Here is a 17,395-nt window from a genome sequence, read left to right on the forward strand (position 1 = left end):
TAGACAGGGATTGGTTGACTCGCAAAAGAAGGTACAATATTGTACACAGACACAGAGCCGGGCAGCGTCGAGCCACTAGGATGGCTGGCAAGGACAAATCCTGCTGCTGCGGACAGTGGTGTCTCTGCAGGCGCTTGAATCAGCGCAGGGACACAGAAAAGGACAGTACAGTACAGTACAAACGCTGTGGATGAGAGTCGAAAGTAGAGAGAGGGAGGATCGAAGATCGAGGTTTAGAAGAGAAGAGCCAGCTACTAGACTATTTGTTGCTGCAGGAATGTGGAGGTGGGAAAAGGTTGGGGAAGAGGGAGATGTTGAAACACGAAGGGCACGAACGGAGGAGGAAAGAGAAAGGAAGGAAGGGAAGAAGACTGCGTGCGGACAGTCTCGAGGGAGTGCAAGGTATAGTTTCCAAGCAGTAGAACCTTCTGGGAATCACCAACAGCGCACTACGAGGAGATCAGATGTGAGATCGGCGCCTCCATTGTCATCATTTTACCGCCGAAAATAGGTGGCCTGGGAGAAGCAAGCAACAACCTAATCCAGTCCTGCACGCCCGGAAGCAAGCAAGCATAACCTATACTGTACATGAGACCCAGCTCGCGCCTGGCCCCGGGGGATAGATCAATTCCGACGTCGATGCATCCATAGTTCAACGCACCCGCATGTGTACTGGGGAGCGGAACAACCATTTCTGCAACATGCAATAGGCACAGTACAATACATAGTACACCAACCTCCAACCAGGGGAGCTTTCGAGTATGTCAGTTTCCTCAGTGCATGGATCGACCGGTACAGTACCAGGGGCCTGCGGCGCGGTTATTTGTCAGAGATCCTTATCCAGATCACCCGATCAAAATACGGCAATGCTCCTTGCCAAATCAACGACGACCTCTTTGCATATAACTACCGTTATGAGAAACCATCATCTGGGTGTATCGTACTGGAATTATCAATGTCATATCTGAAACCATGGCCCGAGCAAGACATCGAACGTCACAAACAAATCGATCAGCAAGTGCGCCTCAGCAAGCTTTCATGCTGCAGCGTTGAGTTGTGACGCCTGGGGGAAACGGTTGCGGGTAAGGATACCGCCCACGCGGCAGGGATTTCAAGTTCGCTTCCACTGGCTAGGGGACACGATGGCATGACGGTTTACGATATGGTATGGGTGGGGAGAGGAGAGCGGTAGGGATCCGAAGAGAATCGATCATGGATGTGTGGGGCTCGGAAGAACAAACAAGGATCAGTGACCGATGAAGCAGACAAGGGCAAAGAGAAGGCCATGTTACCCTAGGGCTGGGCTGGCTATGGTATCTCATCTATAGCAAGATCTCGGGGAACTTGCATCTCTTCACATGCTATGTTCATCATCAGTATGCATCCTTTAGGATTCCGTATCCATCAGCCATCACTGCGCCGTCGCCGTCGCCGCCGTCGCTTTCGCTGAGGCTCTAGAGCAAAAGGTGACAGTCGACGAAAAGTCGAGACACTGGTGTACTTTTCATCATTACCGTCGATTCAAACACTGACCCAGGCTTTGCACCAACTGCTGGGGCATGACGATAGCCCGGTGCAGTAGCGTCTAGGCTTTGGAGATCTCCAATCTCAAGTTCTGCAAAATGGTACGACTTCCGGGGGCCCTTGCTCCTGGGGTGAGCAGCGGTCTGGTTTTAGTAGCCCACAAACAACACAGGGAGACGCCCCCGGACCACACCACTCAATACCACTCAAATGTGTGCTTATGATTTTTTATGAAGCTCCCACTTGCGCAACAAACCATCTTTATTCGGGTCCTTTTTTCCAGTGTCGTATCGCGATGAATCAATAGTGAGGGCGAAATCAGCGAGCTAGTTACTGCTGGGAAATTATAACCCGGCACTGCTATTTCTCTGAGAGAAGGGAAAATAAGCACATTGGAAGAAGATCCCTAGCTGGGAGGCCTTGCAAGAGTGGTTTGCAGTGAGTGTTACTGTTGAAACTTAGCATTCTCTGACTGAGATGGAAACCTGTCTCCCATCGACACATCACATTTCGATTCAGCACAGGTCCCCTGCCAACTGTATTACACAGTTGCATTGTCCCCCATCCCCTGCCGCAATGCGCTAAGGGCGTGGGAGCTAGGAGTGCAGCGCTAAGTTGAGAGAAATAGGGGCAAAGCGCGAGAAACATTACAAATGACGGCTCAGATGGAAGATGCGCGAGATTGGCATATGGGAGGTAGAACGAGATAACCCGAGGCTCAAGGTGTCGATGACGCTGAGGAACAACAGGCAAGCTGGGTGACACTGCAAAACTCATTGCGCAATCTAGGAACGATGGGATGAGCAGCGATAGTTATGGTGATTTTGGCAACGAGGACATAGTAAAAGCATTGATGCCAAGCCGCTTCATCGAGCCCTCAGAGCAATGACGAACTGATGAATGTTGGACACAATGGATGATGCGCGAGATGGGCCGCTTCCCATACTCAGATTGGGTGCCACATTGTATGGGCGGCACCGCAGCCAGGTACGTCAGTGGGCAAGGACCAGGCCGTCAGCATCTTATGCCCACCCGGCTAAGGAGCAGGAGGTCTCATTTGGAACCCATCGAACTGACATGGAAGAAACTTTGTCGAGCTACACAGACTGCACTTGATCCGAGCCCAGCACGTGTACCTCGCAGGTAGTCCTTTATGAGAAAAACCTAATCCGAACAGCCCCCGCGGCTCCGCAGGGATGGTCCATCCGCCACCACGCGAAGTTGTCGACTGGGCGCCGCTCTGGCGGATACACAATTACACATTACCCAAGTAGCCTGGGGACCTAATCTCTCAAGATCAGACACGGCCTCGATTAGTGCGCCGCCATGATGAACGTGTGGTGGGCATGTCGCCACTCCACTCTCCCGGCAAGCCAAGATGAGATGAATACGTAGAGTCCATGCTTGCGCTTCATCAGTCCCAACATGCATACTAACGTAATGGAAGATGCTTCCATTGGGCCATCCAACGACAACCCGTCATGTTTCAGCCGATAATTGATCGTAGATGGCTTTTGGTTGATAAATTTGACGAGATATACGATGTAACACTCAGTAATGGCATGCCCTATACATAGACTGTAAGTGCAGACGAATTCCAGACCGTGCCACGCCAAATCAAGTCAAAGCCAGTCTATCGTGTAATACCAACTTTAGTTCTCTCCTACTGTTGAATAACCTGGCGATGGTATTCGTCGACCTTGCGAATAAGGCTTACCCGCCTCAGACCATGAAACTTCAGGTCAAGCAGAAGATCGTATCACTAGCCTGCCCCTCAAAACAAATCCTGCGGAAGACATAAGAGATACTAGCGCAACACGGTATAATAAGTGTGTTGTGCATCACTGTACATCATATCGTCTTATCCCGGTTGCCCGATCCATTCTCACCCCAGCATCATCCTGGTGGTCCATCGCGCATTCTCATGTAATCTCCGCCGGCCCATTCTCATTCTCACTGTCCTTCCAGAACAGCATACAAAGTAGGAAAGGCTAGTGTGCCCTCAAGTCACTGTTTCTGTGAAGCTTTGGGCTTCGACGCATGTCAAAGCTCGGTTTGATGCTTCATTTGCCTGGCGATGATGAGCCTTGTTGCTCTATCATCTTGGCTGTTGACCCTCAGATGTGACCTTGCAATCACAAAGACCCTGACGGAATCATGATCTGCACGAGCTCGTGCCATTAATGTGGTAGAGGTGAGACCAATGTCGCATATGAAAATAACCTGCTATGTAGAACAACATGGCAGAAGGGGTTGTTTGAAGCACTGGCCTTTTCTTGACGTCGATTGCTTAATCTCCTCCGCCAGGGTCCTGTTCCTTGGGAACACGCGAATTTACCTCCATGCATCGCTAGGATGGCAGATGTTGCTCCCACGACATGGGTCTCCCTGCTAGTGACCACCATATGGTAAACATCCTCCCTTGAGAGAGATATCATTCACGATGCTGTTTCCAATCACTTGGGACTGCGTCGGCGGTGATGCTGAATAGTCAATTGCGCATGTCTTGTCTTGTCATGAGCTTAGCGAGCCAGCTGAGGGCCTTGCCTGGTTATTCGTCACTCCGCCATTTCTCCAAACTGTTTCCCCCCCTCCATTGTCAAGGAGTGTAAATGCGTTTTTAGGATATCTATATCCCCCATGGCCTGGCCAAAAACCGCCGTTTCGCGCGAGCTAATTCATATAGGTGAGTAGTATATGTTTTAGTAGGGGAAGCTCGTCACAACCGAGCTTGCCCAGGCGTCGAGAAGGCGATGACTTTTGTGGGCTATCGGGTGTATGCAATTCCATTGAATACCCCCGGTTTCATATGTATATGTTGAAGAATATATCTCGAAGATTACAAGGACCCTCCTGCCTGGAACCTGACCTCAAGTACTTTTAGCATTGAGTAGTTTTCGATTCATCCAGCCAAGATTCTGGTAAGCTGCTCTCCGGATCGCCTACTATTGTTAGCTACATATGATGGCGTTAGATATCTTGCAGCTCGCCTGTTGACTACTGCAGTGCTACGGCATTACGTTGCTCAATGATGAGGCTAGCACGACTCGGAGAATTCTGCCAATGCAGTACCAACACATACTAACGTACGTCCTGTGCTTGTGCCATCAGGAATTGCGTTTCTAGCCGAGCCTGCTCAGGGATGCCTTATTGATGCTACTCACCGGAAAACTCTGCCATGTCACGTACGGAGTACTACTGGCATGCAATCGGATTCAATCAGTAAAAGGACTACCTATGCCTGGTACAGCGTGTGCCTACCCATGCCGGGGCGGAAATGGAATGCTTCTAGTCATTCTAGCCTTCTTCCTCTCCACCACTGAGGTGGAATTCAATCCAACGGTGTAACTTAGTACCTAAATTACTGTACTGTGCCCAAGGTAGGCAGCTGAGACGCCCAAATCGCAGGGCTGTCCGCTGGGAAGAAGAGGCCTGCCGAGAACTGGAGTAGTCCACTTATCTACCGATGGAACCGATGGAAGCCCCAATTGCTTCCATTCTTCGAACGGCAGTCAGCTCCTAATCTGTCCAATCTGGCCTAGCTTGATTGACCTCCAACATTAAATCGACCCACCAAGATCACAAGAGCACGATGCAAGCTTCGAGATGCTGGGTTTCTTGCAGGATCACGAGTTTTCATCTTTAATCTCCTCTTTGCTTTTTTCCGTACCCACCCCTCCATAGTAAATCCCGAAGCTTTCTCGAAATCATCTGGCGGCACAGTCCATCATTGTTCCCGAGTCATACGTTTTCTTGCCATATTGCGATCCGATCCGACCTGTTCCCCGGGTCATGATGCTTTCTCTGCCACGTCCAGTACAGTACTCTCTCTATACACCAGCCCAATGTGCAAGCATTTGCCTGTTGGTGGATCTATTCGATCGTCTGGGCACTATACAGAAAGCTGTACTACCTGCCTTCCATGTTCAAAGGTCCTGGATACAGCGAATCGGATAGCAATTTGTCCCTGTATTTGACAGTAAGAAAGCATGGCGACTGCTTGGCGAATATTGGATCCGTATACTCCTTGTGCCTTGTATACCAGCCGCACGGGTTCGATGGCCAATACGAGAATTCCTCGGCTTGTTTATGGTGTTACACTTGTTCAAAACGGCCAGCATCTTGCCCATCATCATCACGAGAGCAGCAATATGCACATGGGGGCTCAGACACTTTCAACCTAGGGTGCCGCCCAATGAGACGATGGGACATGGGCTTGTGCTTCCGTCATGCTGTCCTCTCTGCTGTATACAGAACTGTCATTAACGGTCGTCTCCCCTCCTCGGCTCGTAGCCCAAGGGTTCCTATTTTAGTTGAAGACTTGACTACTGTTCGTTCTGCCCGAATTCGTGAGAGGCATCTCAGACAGCCGAGCTTTCTATTCATGTGATACTCGGCTTTTCAACATGCCATTGAAAGGCATTAATTAGTATGCACAAACTGGCTTTCCACAGAATACCTCGACATGAGTGAGGTACAGAGCAAATTTTTCCAATGTAAGAAAGATTCAGCGAATTGCTGGCCCCTACCTGCATGTCGAGTCAGGGGTGTCAAGTTCGGGAATAGCAGACATGAACTAGAATAGGGTGCCCCAGGGTCATGCATGCATGCTTCGCCGGGCTGAAGAAAAAGAAATGTGCCCGACTTGTCCGACTCCCACATTTTACAATCGGCAAGAGCACAATTTTATTATCTTTCTTTTGTTCCAGCAACGTGGATACCCTCGTCTGTTACAGATCCTCGTAGGCCATATGTATATCAGACTTACAGTATTTATATCGGGTAAAATATCGCGGGTAGATATCTCCGGCAAACTTGTTCCTACCACAAGACTTGCCATACCGGCATTGATCCGCCAAAACAAACCAACCCAACGCAGTTACACCGCCCTCCTTCGCTTCGAGCTCGCGGCGTTAGACCAGAAGAGAAACTTCCAACGGCCGGGATCTAACGCTAGAGACAAATCGTCGATTCAAATGTGCCGAGATGGTCGATTCTGGGTGGTCAGCCAATGGTCAAGTAACGGTTAGTCGATTGCTACTGGCTAGAGGCTTGGTAGGCCCGGCCTGCGTGAAGATGCTGTGCTGTGCTGAGCTGTGACTGTGCGACGCAGGACGGTAGCCAATGTCGTCAGGGGCTAGATCTCGAACACTGTGGCTATCCCCGGCGCCGAAGGGATATCTAATTCCTGTGGAAGCGATCATGAGATCCCCACGATGCGGCGTCGTGCACGGTTGGAGGTAGGGACCAATTCGAGCCACTGGCAGCCCTTCTTCGCACACCATCAGCCTCAATTGCGTGTCTTTGAGTTGCTACTAAGCCTTCCTTGGACAAGCCACCACACGCTGGATATTGAGAATCGGATTGGGCTCTGTGGGCCGGCACAGCTAGATCTCACACCGTGACAGGCTAGGGAGACTAGAAGCCTAGAACATCGTCTGCTGCAGCGAAGGCTTGCGAGGTGGTCTGATGTCGATCACTCTGTGGGACTACGGTACGTACAGTAACTATTACGCGGTAGTTGATCAAGGCAAGCTTAATCCTTGAGCACTAATGTGGCCATCCAGCCCCTAGCCCACAGGCTCGCCGCCTTCACACGACAATGCAGTTGTACAAAACAGCCATTGTTATTGCATTCATTGCATATGATAAAGAGACAACAGGCGAGGTTCTTAGGGATGGGGGTGCGCGGCTGATCAGGTTGAAATACATCAGCATTGCTGTTACACAGCCAGCTCATCAGACACTTATGGATTCTTACATGTTTGTGAGCCCTGAGTCACTGACTGACATTGGGTTTAATTCCGTTTAAAGGTACAGTACCTAACGACGAGAACAATCCTTTCAAGACTTGCAGTGTGTAGTTTCTCCCAGACAATACTGTAGTCCCGGTCGGTGGGAGTAGCTGGGGGGCGTTTTATGTGATGCCATCTTGATTCATGCCTCTCGTTACGCCGGACGGTACGTAGGTACTAAGCTAAGGTGCCATCTATCTACTACTACCAAGACTAAGGATTGCGGGCGCGTTTCCGCACACTACACCAGATCAGATGCGCCCGTCTCAGCTCGGTCTACGTACATTCGGATACTAATATTAATAAATAGTTTGATTTCTTTAGACGGACGGGACACGCTACAAGATCCAGGTATCTCGATCCGCTATACCCCGAGGTATCGTATCGGCCGATGTTATCCTGCATCCTTCACCCTTCTGTCGTGACGTTGTGCTGACCACTGCGGGTACTTTGTCCCGCAGTGTTGGCACCACCCAAAGAAACCAAAGTCGCCAGATCGAATGGTTTAACTGGAGTAGACTATAGCCTCCGGTGGTGAGCAAGTTTCCCACGGTGTTGCATCGGTCACTGCCCGTTTCCTGTTCTGGTGTTCAGGTGCCATATGCGTCTGCACAATCTGTACAGAGTACTACATTGGAGAACAGCCCCCTTTGCCTTGTGAGGTCTCACCTTCGGGGGTTTTCTTTTTCTTGTTGCTTTCCGGGTGGTTTATCTGATGACTGGTAACCAATGACCTCCTTGAAGGTGGATCTGGAAGCTTAACGGTAGCCGGTGGAGGGGGGGGGGGGCCTCAGAAACGTGTTTGACTTGAAGCTAACAAACTTACAAACTTATGGACAAAAAGGTAAAAATGTTGAACCATCCAAAGGCTACCATTACTGAATGCGGATGGCCTCTCCACTGGGAACACACGTGGTGGACCGCAAATGCAGGGCGACGGGCGAACTGCCTCTCGAATCCCACCAACTGGCAACATTCCATCCGTGCAGGCGAAATGCTTGCACTATAGGAGAAGGCGTAGGGATACGTACTTTATTATATACGAAATGGAGACAGAGTTCTTTGACAATGGCTGGTCGTCGCCATATCCGAGTGTGGGCCCGGGGCCGAATGAGACGGCTTGGAGACGCCAAGCTTGTGAACAGTACAAAAGTTCATGATTTCAGACAGAAAACTCGACTAGGTACATACTGACTGGCTGGTTTTACATGATATCACGCTGGAGAAGCAGATTGTGAAGAGATTATACAGCTCAAGGCTCGGGCAACTTGCCTTATTGGCCGCAATAAGAATTCACACGCGTGATGGAGATGGTCCACATCCATAACATACATACATACATACATACCTTCCAGGAAATATAGATCTACGCATCGGCTCCTGGTATTGATGCAATCTCTGATTCATATCCGTCTGACAGGCACCCCTTCCAGGCCTAATCGTTGCTTTCCCCTCCGAGTTTTTATACGGAAGTACTGTATTGCTATAGGTCCTAGATACGAGGCCCAGGAACCAAACTTTGTCGGCAGTTGGTCAAAGTTTATTATGAAATCTACCGAATGGGATCTGCAAAGTGTCGATTATTATGCTGGTCTCGTCCATACGACTTTGATTATCAAGGTCCCAACTTCATATAACGATGCTACAATGAAGTCCATGAACGTTGTGCCCTTCTTAATAGCACCACAGGGTCTTGCTTGCTGTTGGTAACTGTTCTGTTGGATCCTTCTACCTTAGCTTCCCTAGGTACCTACCTAGGTAGGTACCAGTCAGGCACCCCGTTGAACTTCCATTACGGGAAAAACGGGGTAATCTCCCGCTGGGGCTTCCTTGTCCTTCACTGGGCAGTTCGTGCCATGCCAAATTGTTCTGACAGCAGGCCCCCGTTAACCTAACTTCAACTACCTAACCAGACACTACCATCGGAACCATGGCCCGCGTTCTGTCAACTCTACCAGACAAGATCAAAGCGCGCTGTTGTGTTGTAACGATTATGGCCAGCGGCTGGCTCTTGATTGAACCTCCCGGCCCTTCTCGTCCTCGTCGATGGCAATCCAATTCGTCGTCGAATCTCGTTTGAGAATCAGCTTTCGATATTCCTAATCCTTACCACATGAAAAGGTCAAAGGCAAAACGCCTCTCTAACTACAAATCCTCATCAGCAGTGATATGATATGCACTCAATATCTTTTTGAACTACGGTAGGTAGAGTCATCTCGCTGCCACTGTTGAATGTTCGAAATTCAATTCGACTTCGGCTGGCCTCAAACCTGCGCCAGCCCAACCGATGTTGATCAGCGCGAGCCATGGGAAGTGACAGAGTGGTTGCCGGCATGGATACCTAAAGTGTCACTTTGGTAAATCATCCCCGATGGATCTCATGCAAGCGCCGCTGCTACATACAGTACAGTACAGTACAGTACAGAAGCCCTGAAAGTTTCAGTCCCCAGCTTCCAGCCCTCCGCCAGGGCCCCCTGGCCATCGACTGGCCTCCCTTCGATCTTCGCAAATCGACTCTGTATGTATGTACATGGGCCCAGCGATAGTTCGTATGAAAGTCACTTTCCAAGTTCTCCTAACCTAACGAAACCAACAGTGCAACAGGGCATCCTTTCCTAAAGGAACTTATGCATTGAGGATTTATGTTGTTGAGCAAACTAAGACACATGTCGATACCTCCTTGCCTTCTCATCGGATGTCATGGTCGTTCTGACAGGTCTCAAGACTAGCCTAAACCCGGGGGTGCTCTCACGGCACAGATATCGTATAATATTCGCCGAGAGTTTAACCACAAACAGGTATTCTGAGGCACATCTCGCACAGGCAATTCAACCCAAATGACCCCAACCGGACCAATGTGACGGGCGTTGGCAAGGTCTCATCCAGCCGTACATAATTAACGCAAAACAGATCTGATATGATAAGTGGTTGGTTAACGGCACATCCCTACCACTCAATCAATATTCTCTGGCCAACCACGCCCGTCCCGACATACCTAAGTGTGCGCTGCAGCCTCTCGATTCCAACGGTCTCGATGATGCACAGCACTCAAAAAAGCAACAAATAACGTTGATTAACAAGGCTCAGCCCGTCGCCAGCCCCTTCTCGAGAGCCAATTTGCAGACATGCTGGTCACTTTCTGAGATGCTGATAAGCGTAGCATCAGCAATGTGATATGGCGAGTCATTCGGCAGTACTTTCACATCGTGCATGATGCGTCGCAAACCCCAGACTCAATCTGAGATGCGTGTCAAACTGAACAGGCAATCACACCCTCTTCTCAATAAGCCTTTGGAAACAATCAAGCATGAGGCCTCCACCGTTCAATCATATGTATGTGTATGTGCTGTGTAAAGCTAACTCTAATAAGATGCTGGGAAACAGTAGCTTCACATGCGACGCCTTGTCAACTACCGACAACGAAGCATGGTGCTATTCTCGAAACCAAGCATCTCGCGATGGCGACTACCGCGAACACCTTTGGGTATGATCGGCAAGCCCGGCGAAATTCACCGGGGAAGTCATTTTTACCGTTTTCTTGCATAAAGTAGCATAATTCTAACCGTTTTGCTGAATTTAGCTCCGTTTAGATGATTCCCAGTAAGCTATACCTAATTAGGCACTAGCTACCGTTATATCAGATGTACCGAGCTAGTAGGGGCCGCTTAGATTACCTAATTAGGTAAGGTTGCCAAGAAATACCACTCTTTTTGCAGCTTTTTGCAAGCAATTCTGCCGGGTGCAAAACGGCACAAATTTGTATACTTCTGAAGGTCAATGTATCAGAAATTCGTCCCCGACGAATTTCACCGGGCTTGCCGATCAGGGCCTTTGCGACCCTTGGGCGGACTGGAAATGATTGTTGATTGGGTGTTCAATCCTCATAAGCAGAGCAAGATTTTGGGGGAAGTAAGACCCTCCCCACGACACATTCAGCCAACGCCAGCCGATCGGATCACGGTACAATGACGTGGCCGTGCTTCTACAAAGAGGCCCCAGATCGATTCCTGATTTCTGGGTCTACACCTTGGGTCCTTGGCCTCGAAACATTGCCGAGGCGCACACGGAGATGCAGATGGAGCTATCCACCACAATGCTGGTGACGGATTCCAATGCTACGCCAAGTCCAACTGTGTTTTGTGAGTTGGCAGGGGTGGGTTGCGCCCGAAGCGATCGGTGAGGGTTTAGGGGTTGCCCGTGGCTCTTCCAAACGCCAGATTCCCGCTCGGTCAATGTCGCTAGTTGGTCATCATATTGAGCAGTCAGATATACTAAACGGATTTTGTGTGAGCTGCTTGCCACTCACGAGAGGGCTTTGTGCATGTCACCACCATATCAGATACCACGATCATGAAGAAGGCAAAATACTTATGTATACATCTTTAGGCTGAAGACCAGCGGCGAAGCATCTGACACAACATATCGTGCAATCATTCCAAAGGGATGGATTCCCATTGAGCAGCTCAGTCAGGAGAAACAAGGACAGGGGTCTATCAACCATCAACACCAGGACGGAATGGCGGGAACCCTGGGATCTGGCTTGCTGTGGGGCGGATTCGACAGTGCGATCGTCTGATCCCAGGGCGCCGTGCGCTAGTGAGATCCTGCCCGTCCCGGGAACACACCACACCGCTTTCAGTGCTTCCATACACCCCTTTTCGGTGAGGGCAAAAGCAGAGACCATCAGTGGTGTTCCGAAGCATACATACGGGCGACCAGCAGCCGAAGTCTACGACAACAGTGACACTTCCAGACTTGATTCGTCAACTCCATGAGTTCGATTCGATACATGCATAGCGGGACAGCGACTGCGTCAGGGCTGCAGGGAGACACAAGAGACTTTTGAAAAATCTGAGATTCTGGGCCCGCGCATGAATACGTCGATCGCAGAACTCCATTAGCTCATCATGTCAAACATGCAGCAAGACCCTTGGAACCTACCAAGCTTCCTGTCCAGGTAAAAAGAGAATCGGCGAATACTACCGGCCAGCATTATGCTATAACTCGCCAGTTCTACAAATCTGTGTCGTTTGCGCTTTACCGCCTGCGCACGACAAGCGCCAAGGGTTGTGATGTACAAAGTAAGGTCCTTGTGGTCTTATTAGAATTGGCAAGGAAGTTGTTGGCTACCATTACTCAATATCAACCTTGGATGAATGCCAATGTAGTCTTGGCCAAGAACAGTCAGACAAATCACCACTTTGACGACCGCCGACTTGACTGGCAGTTTTCGGACCTCCTTTATTCAGTTGTGAGTTAATAGTGCTTGTGCAAGTGTACAGCATATTTGCACTATCATTGAGGGCAGGGTGCAAGACTTCAAGCCACACCATGCCCAGCAACGATTTCACAGTACGTATGCACGGGTATGCGCGTGGTGCTTTCTACTAACCTTGGCATTGAAGAGTGGCCTGATTTTGTAGAAAGCCAGTTGCACGGACTGCCCAACTGATCCTAGCTCCGGACTGCTTTGACGGTTGGTCAGCCTCGTTGGACCGTAATCGCCCGCGACAAGGCTAGCGGTCAGAACGTTATTTGCTTCCGTGTAGAAATTGTCTGTGAGAAAGAATCTACCAAGCAACCGCCACGTTCTGGCCTTGGGCTTTGAGTTTTACGAGTCAACGGCGCTTGGAGGCAGCTTCAAAAACCAAAGATATTCACGCTATGGACAGTTTTACGGAGTCTTCTCATTGCTGGTTCTGGATTGTGGAGTACGTGTCGGAGTCAATGGCTTCGGGCAGTATTCCGCACCAGAACTCTCAACCTGGAACTGTTTATCACCTGGCCAGTCCAAAGGGATGCTCTCAAGCTAACAGAGCATCATCTTTGCTATGGCGCTTGTTTGATGTAGCCGTACCATGGCACGAGAGGCTTGGTTCTCCTTCCTCTGGCACCGATCCATCATCTCAGCCTTGCCAACCCTGGCTAGAAGCCAGACTTGACCGATAACTTATTTTCAGTCGGATGAGGCTTGTTTGCTTCTTCTACAGACTATCTCAAAGGAAACTTGGGACCAATCATTTTAGCTGGGCTGGCGTGATCAATCAATTAATCATACGATATGCTGAAAAGCTTGTGCATCGGCTCCAGGAAACCTTCCTTCGGAGAAGTGATGAGATGCGATCGAGTTGACCAGTTATCAATTAAGCTGCGAAATACTCACAACCTCCAGTGCCGGATGATTGACGATGACACGTATAGATGCAAGCAATATGGATAGGGGAATACAATGCATACGACATGGCAAAGAGAATTAGCGGGAGGAGGGAACTGGATCAAGCCCCTTTCTCTCTCTCTCTCTCTCTCTCTCTCTCTCTCTCTCTCTCTCTCTCTCTCCCCAGATTTCTGCCCAGAAACTTCCTCGTGCGGCAAAGACTTTGCCAGGCTTTTGTCTCCCAATAATGTCATCGCATCTCGGCTGATCTAATCGCAATCGCATCGCATCGTTATCGTATCTCATCTCCACCAATATCATTGCGGGGTGCCACCCTAACTGGGCTGGGAGCTGGTTGACATCCCCACTAACTACCTAGGTACCCAGGCACGCCCCTTGATTCTCCTTGACTCAACTTCAACATGTTGATTCACTTTGATGCTGGCCTTCCAAGGTTAAGGACAGACTAGGAAATATCATCGACATGTCCATCGGTTCATGGAACACACGGTCTTTTTGGGAAGAGTCCCCCCAATCCCTGCACAATCTGAAGTCGGGCTTGGGATTATGCTGTCACCGTCACAATCACATCTATGAAGAATAGTACCAAGTGACCCTGATCAAGCACACGCCTTGAATATAAGTTACATAAGTCGTGCCAGTTCATGAGACAACTCTCTGGCCATCGTCATGAGTCAAGGTGAGCATCATAGTGAACGCCATGTATGATAGGCAGTTCCAGAAAAAACTTCGAGAAGAACGCCAGGCAGTGCTTTGGTTGAGCCAGAGGCGTCAGGCAAATGGGAGAACTGCCGACCTAGCGCGTCCTTGATTTTCGGTGTCTTGTTTCCCATGATCATGCATGACAGGAGGAAGCTTTTGGCGAGGACATCACCATACCATACCATGACGCAACTTGTTCCCCGGCAGTCTCCATCACGGTTCATCCATGTCTCTGGGTTTATTTTCTAGCTGCGTTTTCGTCGGGTGATATCTGCATGCTCTAATGGCTGCCTTTCTTTTTCGACGTACGTTTCGTGGCCTAATCGTCCCATGAGTGCTGCATTAGCGCGTAGAGTTGTATGGTGGCCGTCGATGTTTGCTTCTTCTTCCCCTTCCGCCCAGGCAGTCCCCTCTGGCATGTGGACATCATTTCACGGCAAATTTGCTTTTTGCGCATCCCTTTTTCAGTTTATCATGGCATGATTCTAGTAATCCGTCAAGGACTGCCATTACCATCTTCGTCTTCGGCTCCGCACTCCGGAATTATATCACAGATCATGGGCTGGGCCGTCCTTCGCGTTGAGCACCGTGGAGCTTCTGGCGCAAGGTCCAAGAGTTGCAAAGCGGGCCCTTTGAGGGTCTGCTTGGTCTTATATCGGACAGCACATCTCAAGGGTCCGAGATCATGCACTCGCTAGACTCCAACTTAGTCATGTCGCGTGTTGAGTGCGGTCTATCCAGCGCCGGTTGGTCTCTCGTGTGACATGAGTGGAAATGGAGTAATCGTCAAGGTAGGTGAACCCTTGTTGACATAAATGACGTTCTAGCTAGTCATGGCCATGCCGTAACTTGCACCTGAGGGTGTGAAACTTAAGTCTACCTACGTCTTGGTCAACTAGGACAAGTTGCCGTCATGGCCAGAATGCCCGTTTTACCCAACTCGATCTCGGCCAGACGAGTTTCCGCGCGTTGGGGATAAGATATGGATACCCTCATTGAATTCATGTAGCAAATCCATGGGGATTACGGGATGCTCTGTTGAGAACGACTTGCCCGAGACTACTGATGCTCCGGCTCGTGAGCTGGCCATGGCGTTGATGAGATCAAGCCCCTGGACCCTAGATCTTCTCCTCGGGTAATTGTGTCGATCATTCTGGTTGGATGCTGTGGTTGGCTGGTTTCAACTCAATAGTGAGTTGACTCGCAATTACCTTGGGACCTTAGGTCGCGTCTAGTTAGTGCCTAAGACTAAGCTAAGACGCTAATTACTGCATCTCAGATCCCGCACGTACTGTACAGTCATCCCTCTCTCCCTGTCTCAGTCGCTCGCTCTCACCGCTGATGGCGCTGTCGAGAAACGGAGTCATTCACAGCGTTAGAAGGCCCTAGATCAGCCAAGAGATGTCATGGCAATTTCGAGACAGCGGCTCCGTGGCCGATCCAGGGTCCTCTGATTCAAGACTCAGATCGAGCGAGGTCCTCTTTCTGGTATCTCAATGGACATTGTTTGGCCCAGTGGGTTGAAGCTGAGATTAGGGCGAACCCCAGCCGCTTCTCCGGGGCACAGCTATACTGAATCGGTGGTGGGTTTCCGAGCAGCGCATATGTGGGCGCACAGCATACATCCACTGTCAATGCACACAGAGCATTCAGGTCCAGTTAGGGAGTGAGTGAGTGTGAGTCTCAAGGAGAGCGAGCAAGCTCCTGTCGTAGGAAGGGTGAGGCTTACGAGCCGCCAGATTGACCCTGCATGCATCTACAAGCCATAGCCGCCGTGCCTCTGACTGCCATGGTACTTACTTGAGACAAAGCAATGCCGACTATTGCAGATGAGATTGGGTTGAGCTTGAAAGTCTCCTGCCAGATTGGGATGCTATTTGGAGTCTAGTTATACTCTTAACTGAGCTGAGGTAGCTTGCGAAGTCCTTGAGTTATTAGTACTCAGGTTGGCTCAGTTGAATGATTCTGGCTTCAACATTTCAAGATGCACGAACCATCCTCTCCTGAGGGCGTTGTGCTTCTGCTTTGGTAGTCATGGCAATCTTCTTCATGTATTTCAACATGGGTTCAGATCATGGGTAGACTCGCTGGTTGCTTTTCGTCTTTGCCGCTTTGATCCAGTATTATTTGTACGTGCACGATGGCGATGCGGTCGGAAAACCCTTGCTAACTATGCAAGATGGCGACGGTGACGGCCGTATAATGGAAATGTGACCCTTTCTCCTCTTGGCTATTCCTTGTTGGGTAGACTTTGTTCTTATTTCTCGTCCCGCGCGGCATATGAGATCTCGGTCCTTTGGCATGATAAAGCTGTTTTTTGTTGGTTGGCAATACTCAAAGTATGATATGACATAACAGAGTTAGTTGGCCGATGGCTGGTGGTTGGTCGTTGGTTTAGAGAAGACCACATGCGTATGTGATAGATCGTTGTTTGTCTATGGGTCTGTTTGTTCTTATGGTGCATTACGTATAACCTTTTCAAGGTTTCGGTTTCATCACAAGGTTGGCGCAGTGGTTAAGGATTGGGGTCTAGGGTACCCAGAAACTTCAAATGAAATACGGCTATATCAGACTTTCTTTCCGTCCCGTATATCATTCGTCTCCTGAAATTTGGTATACAAGCTGGCTCTTCACTTGATACCACGTCACTGTGAGATCAGGTTGGATGCTGCTCCTGGCTAAAGCAACATAGCCCAGCATGCCATTGTCCACACATAAAGCCATAAGCAGACGTGACAACTCGCAGGCACAATCGTCCCAGTACGCCAGCGCTGAGGAGCGAGATTCAGCAAAAGTCCATGATTTAGGTGGTTACCATATGCATAAACAAGCAGAAGTTACATACTCTCGACCCTCGATTATTTTTGGGCAAACATACTGTGGCGGCCACCAAGTCATGAAAACTCGGAATAGACCCATACATAGTTTGTTCATGATGCAATGCAATGCGTTAATCACTAGAACTAGGATGCGGTACAAAAAGATAACATTTCGGGGCAGATAGAATGGGTGACCCGAGGAAGCAAGTGCATGTTTTGGGGACTTCTCAGCAAATTCTACAGTGTAGACACTAAACGACGGTAGGGCGAGTTGTGAAGCCAAGATAGATATTTGTACGGCAAATTATATGTCGTGGCATATATCACAGTCATGACAGTATGTAAAGTGACCCCAAGCTGGAGAATAAGTATCAGCAAGG

This window comes from Fusarium fujikuroi, chromosome FFUJ_chr05 (assembly GCF_900079805.1).
Source record: "Fusarium fujikuroi IMI 58289 draft genome, chromosome FFUJ_chr05".
Classification (NCBI taxonomy): Eukaryota; Fungi; Ascomycota; class Sordariomycetes; order Hypocreales; family Nectriaceae; genus Fusarium; species Fusarium fujikuroi.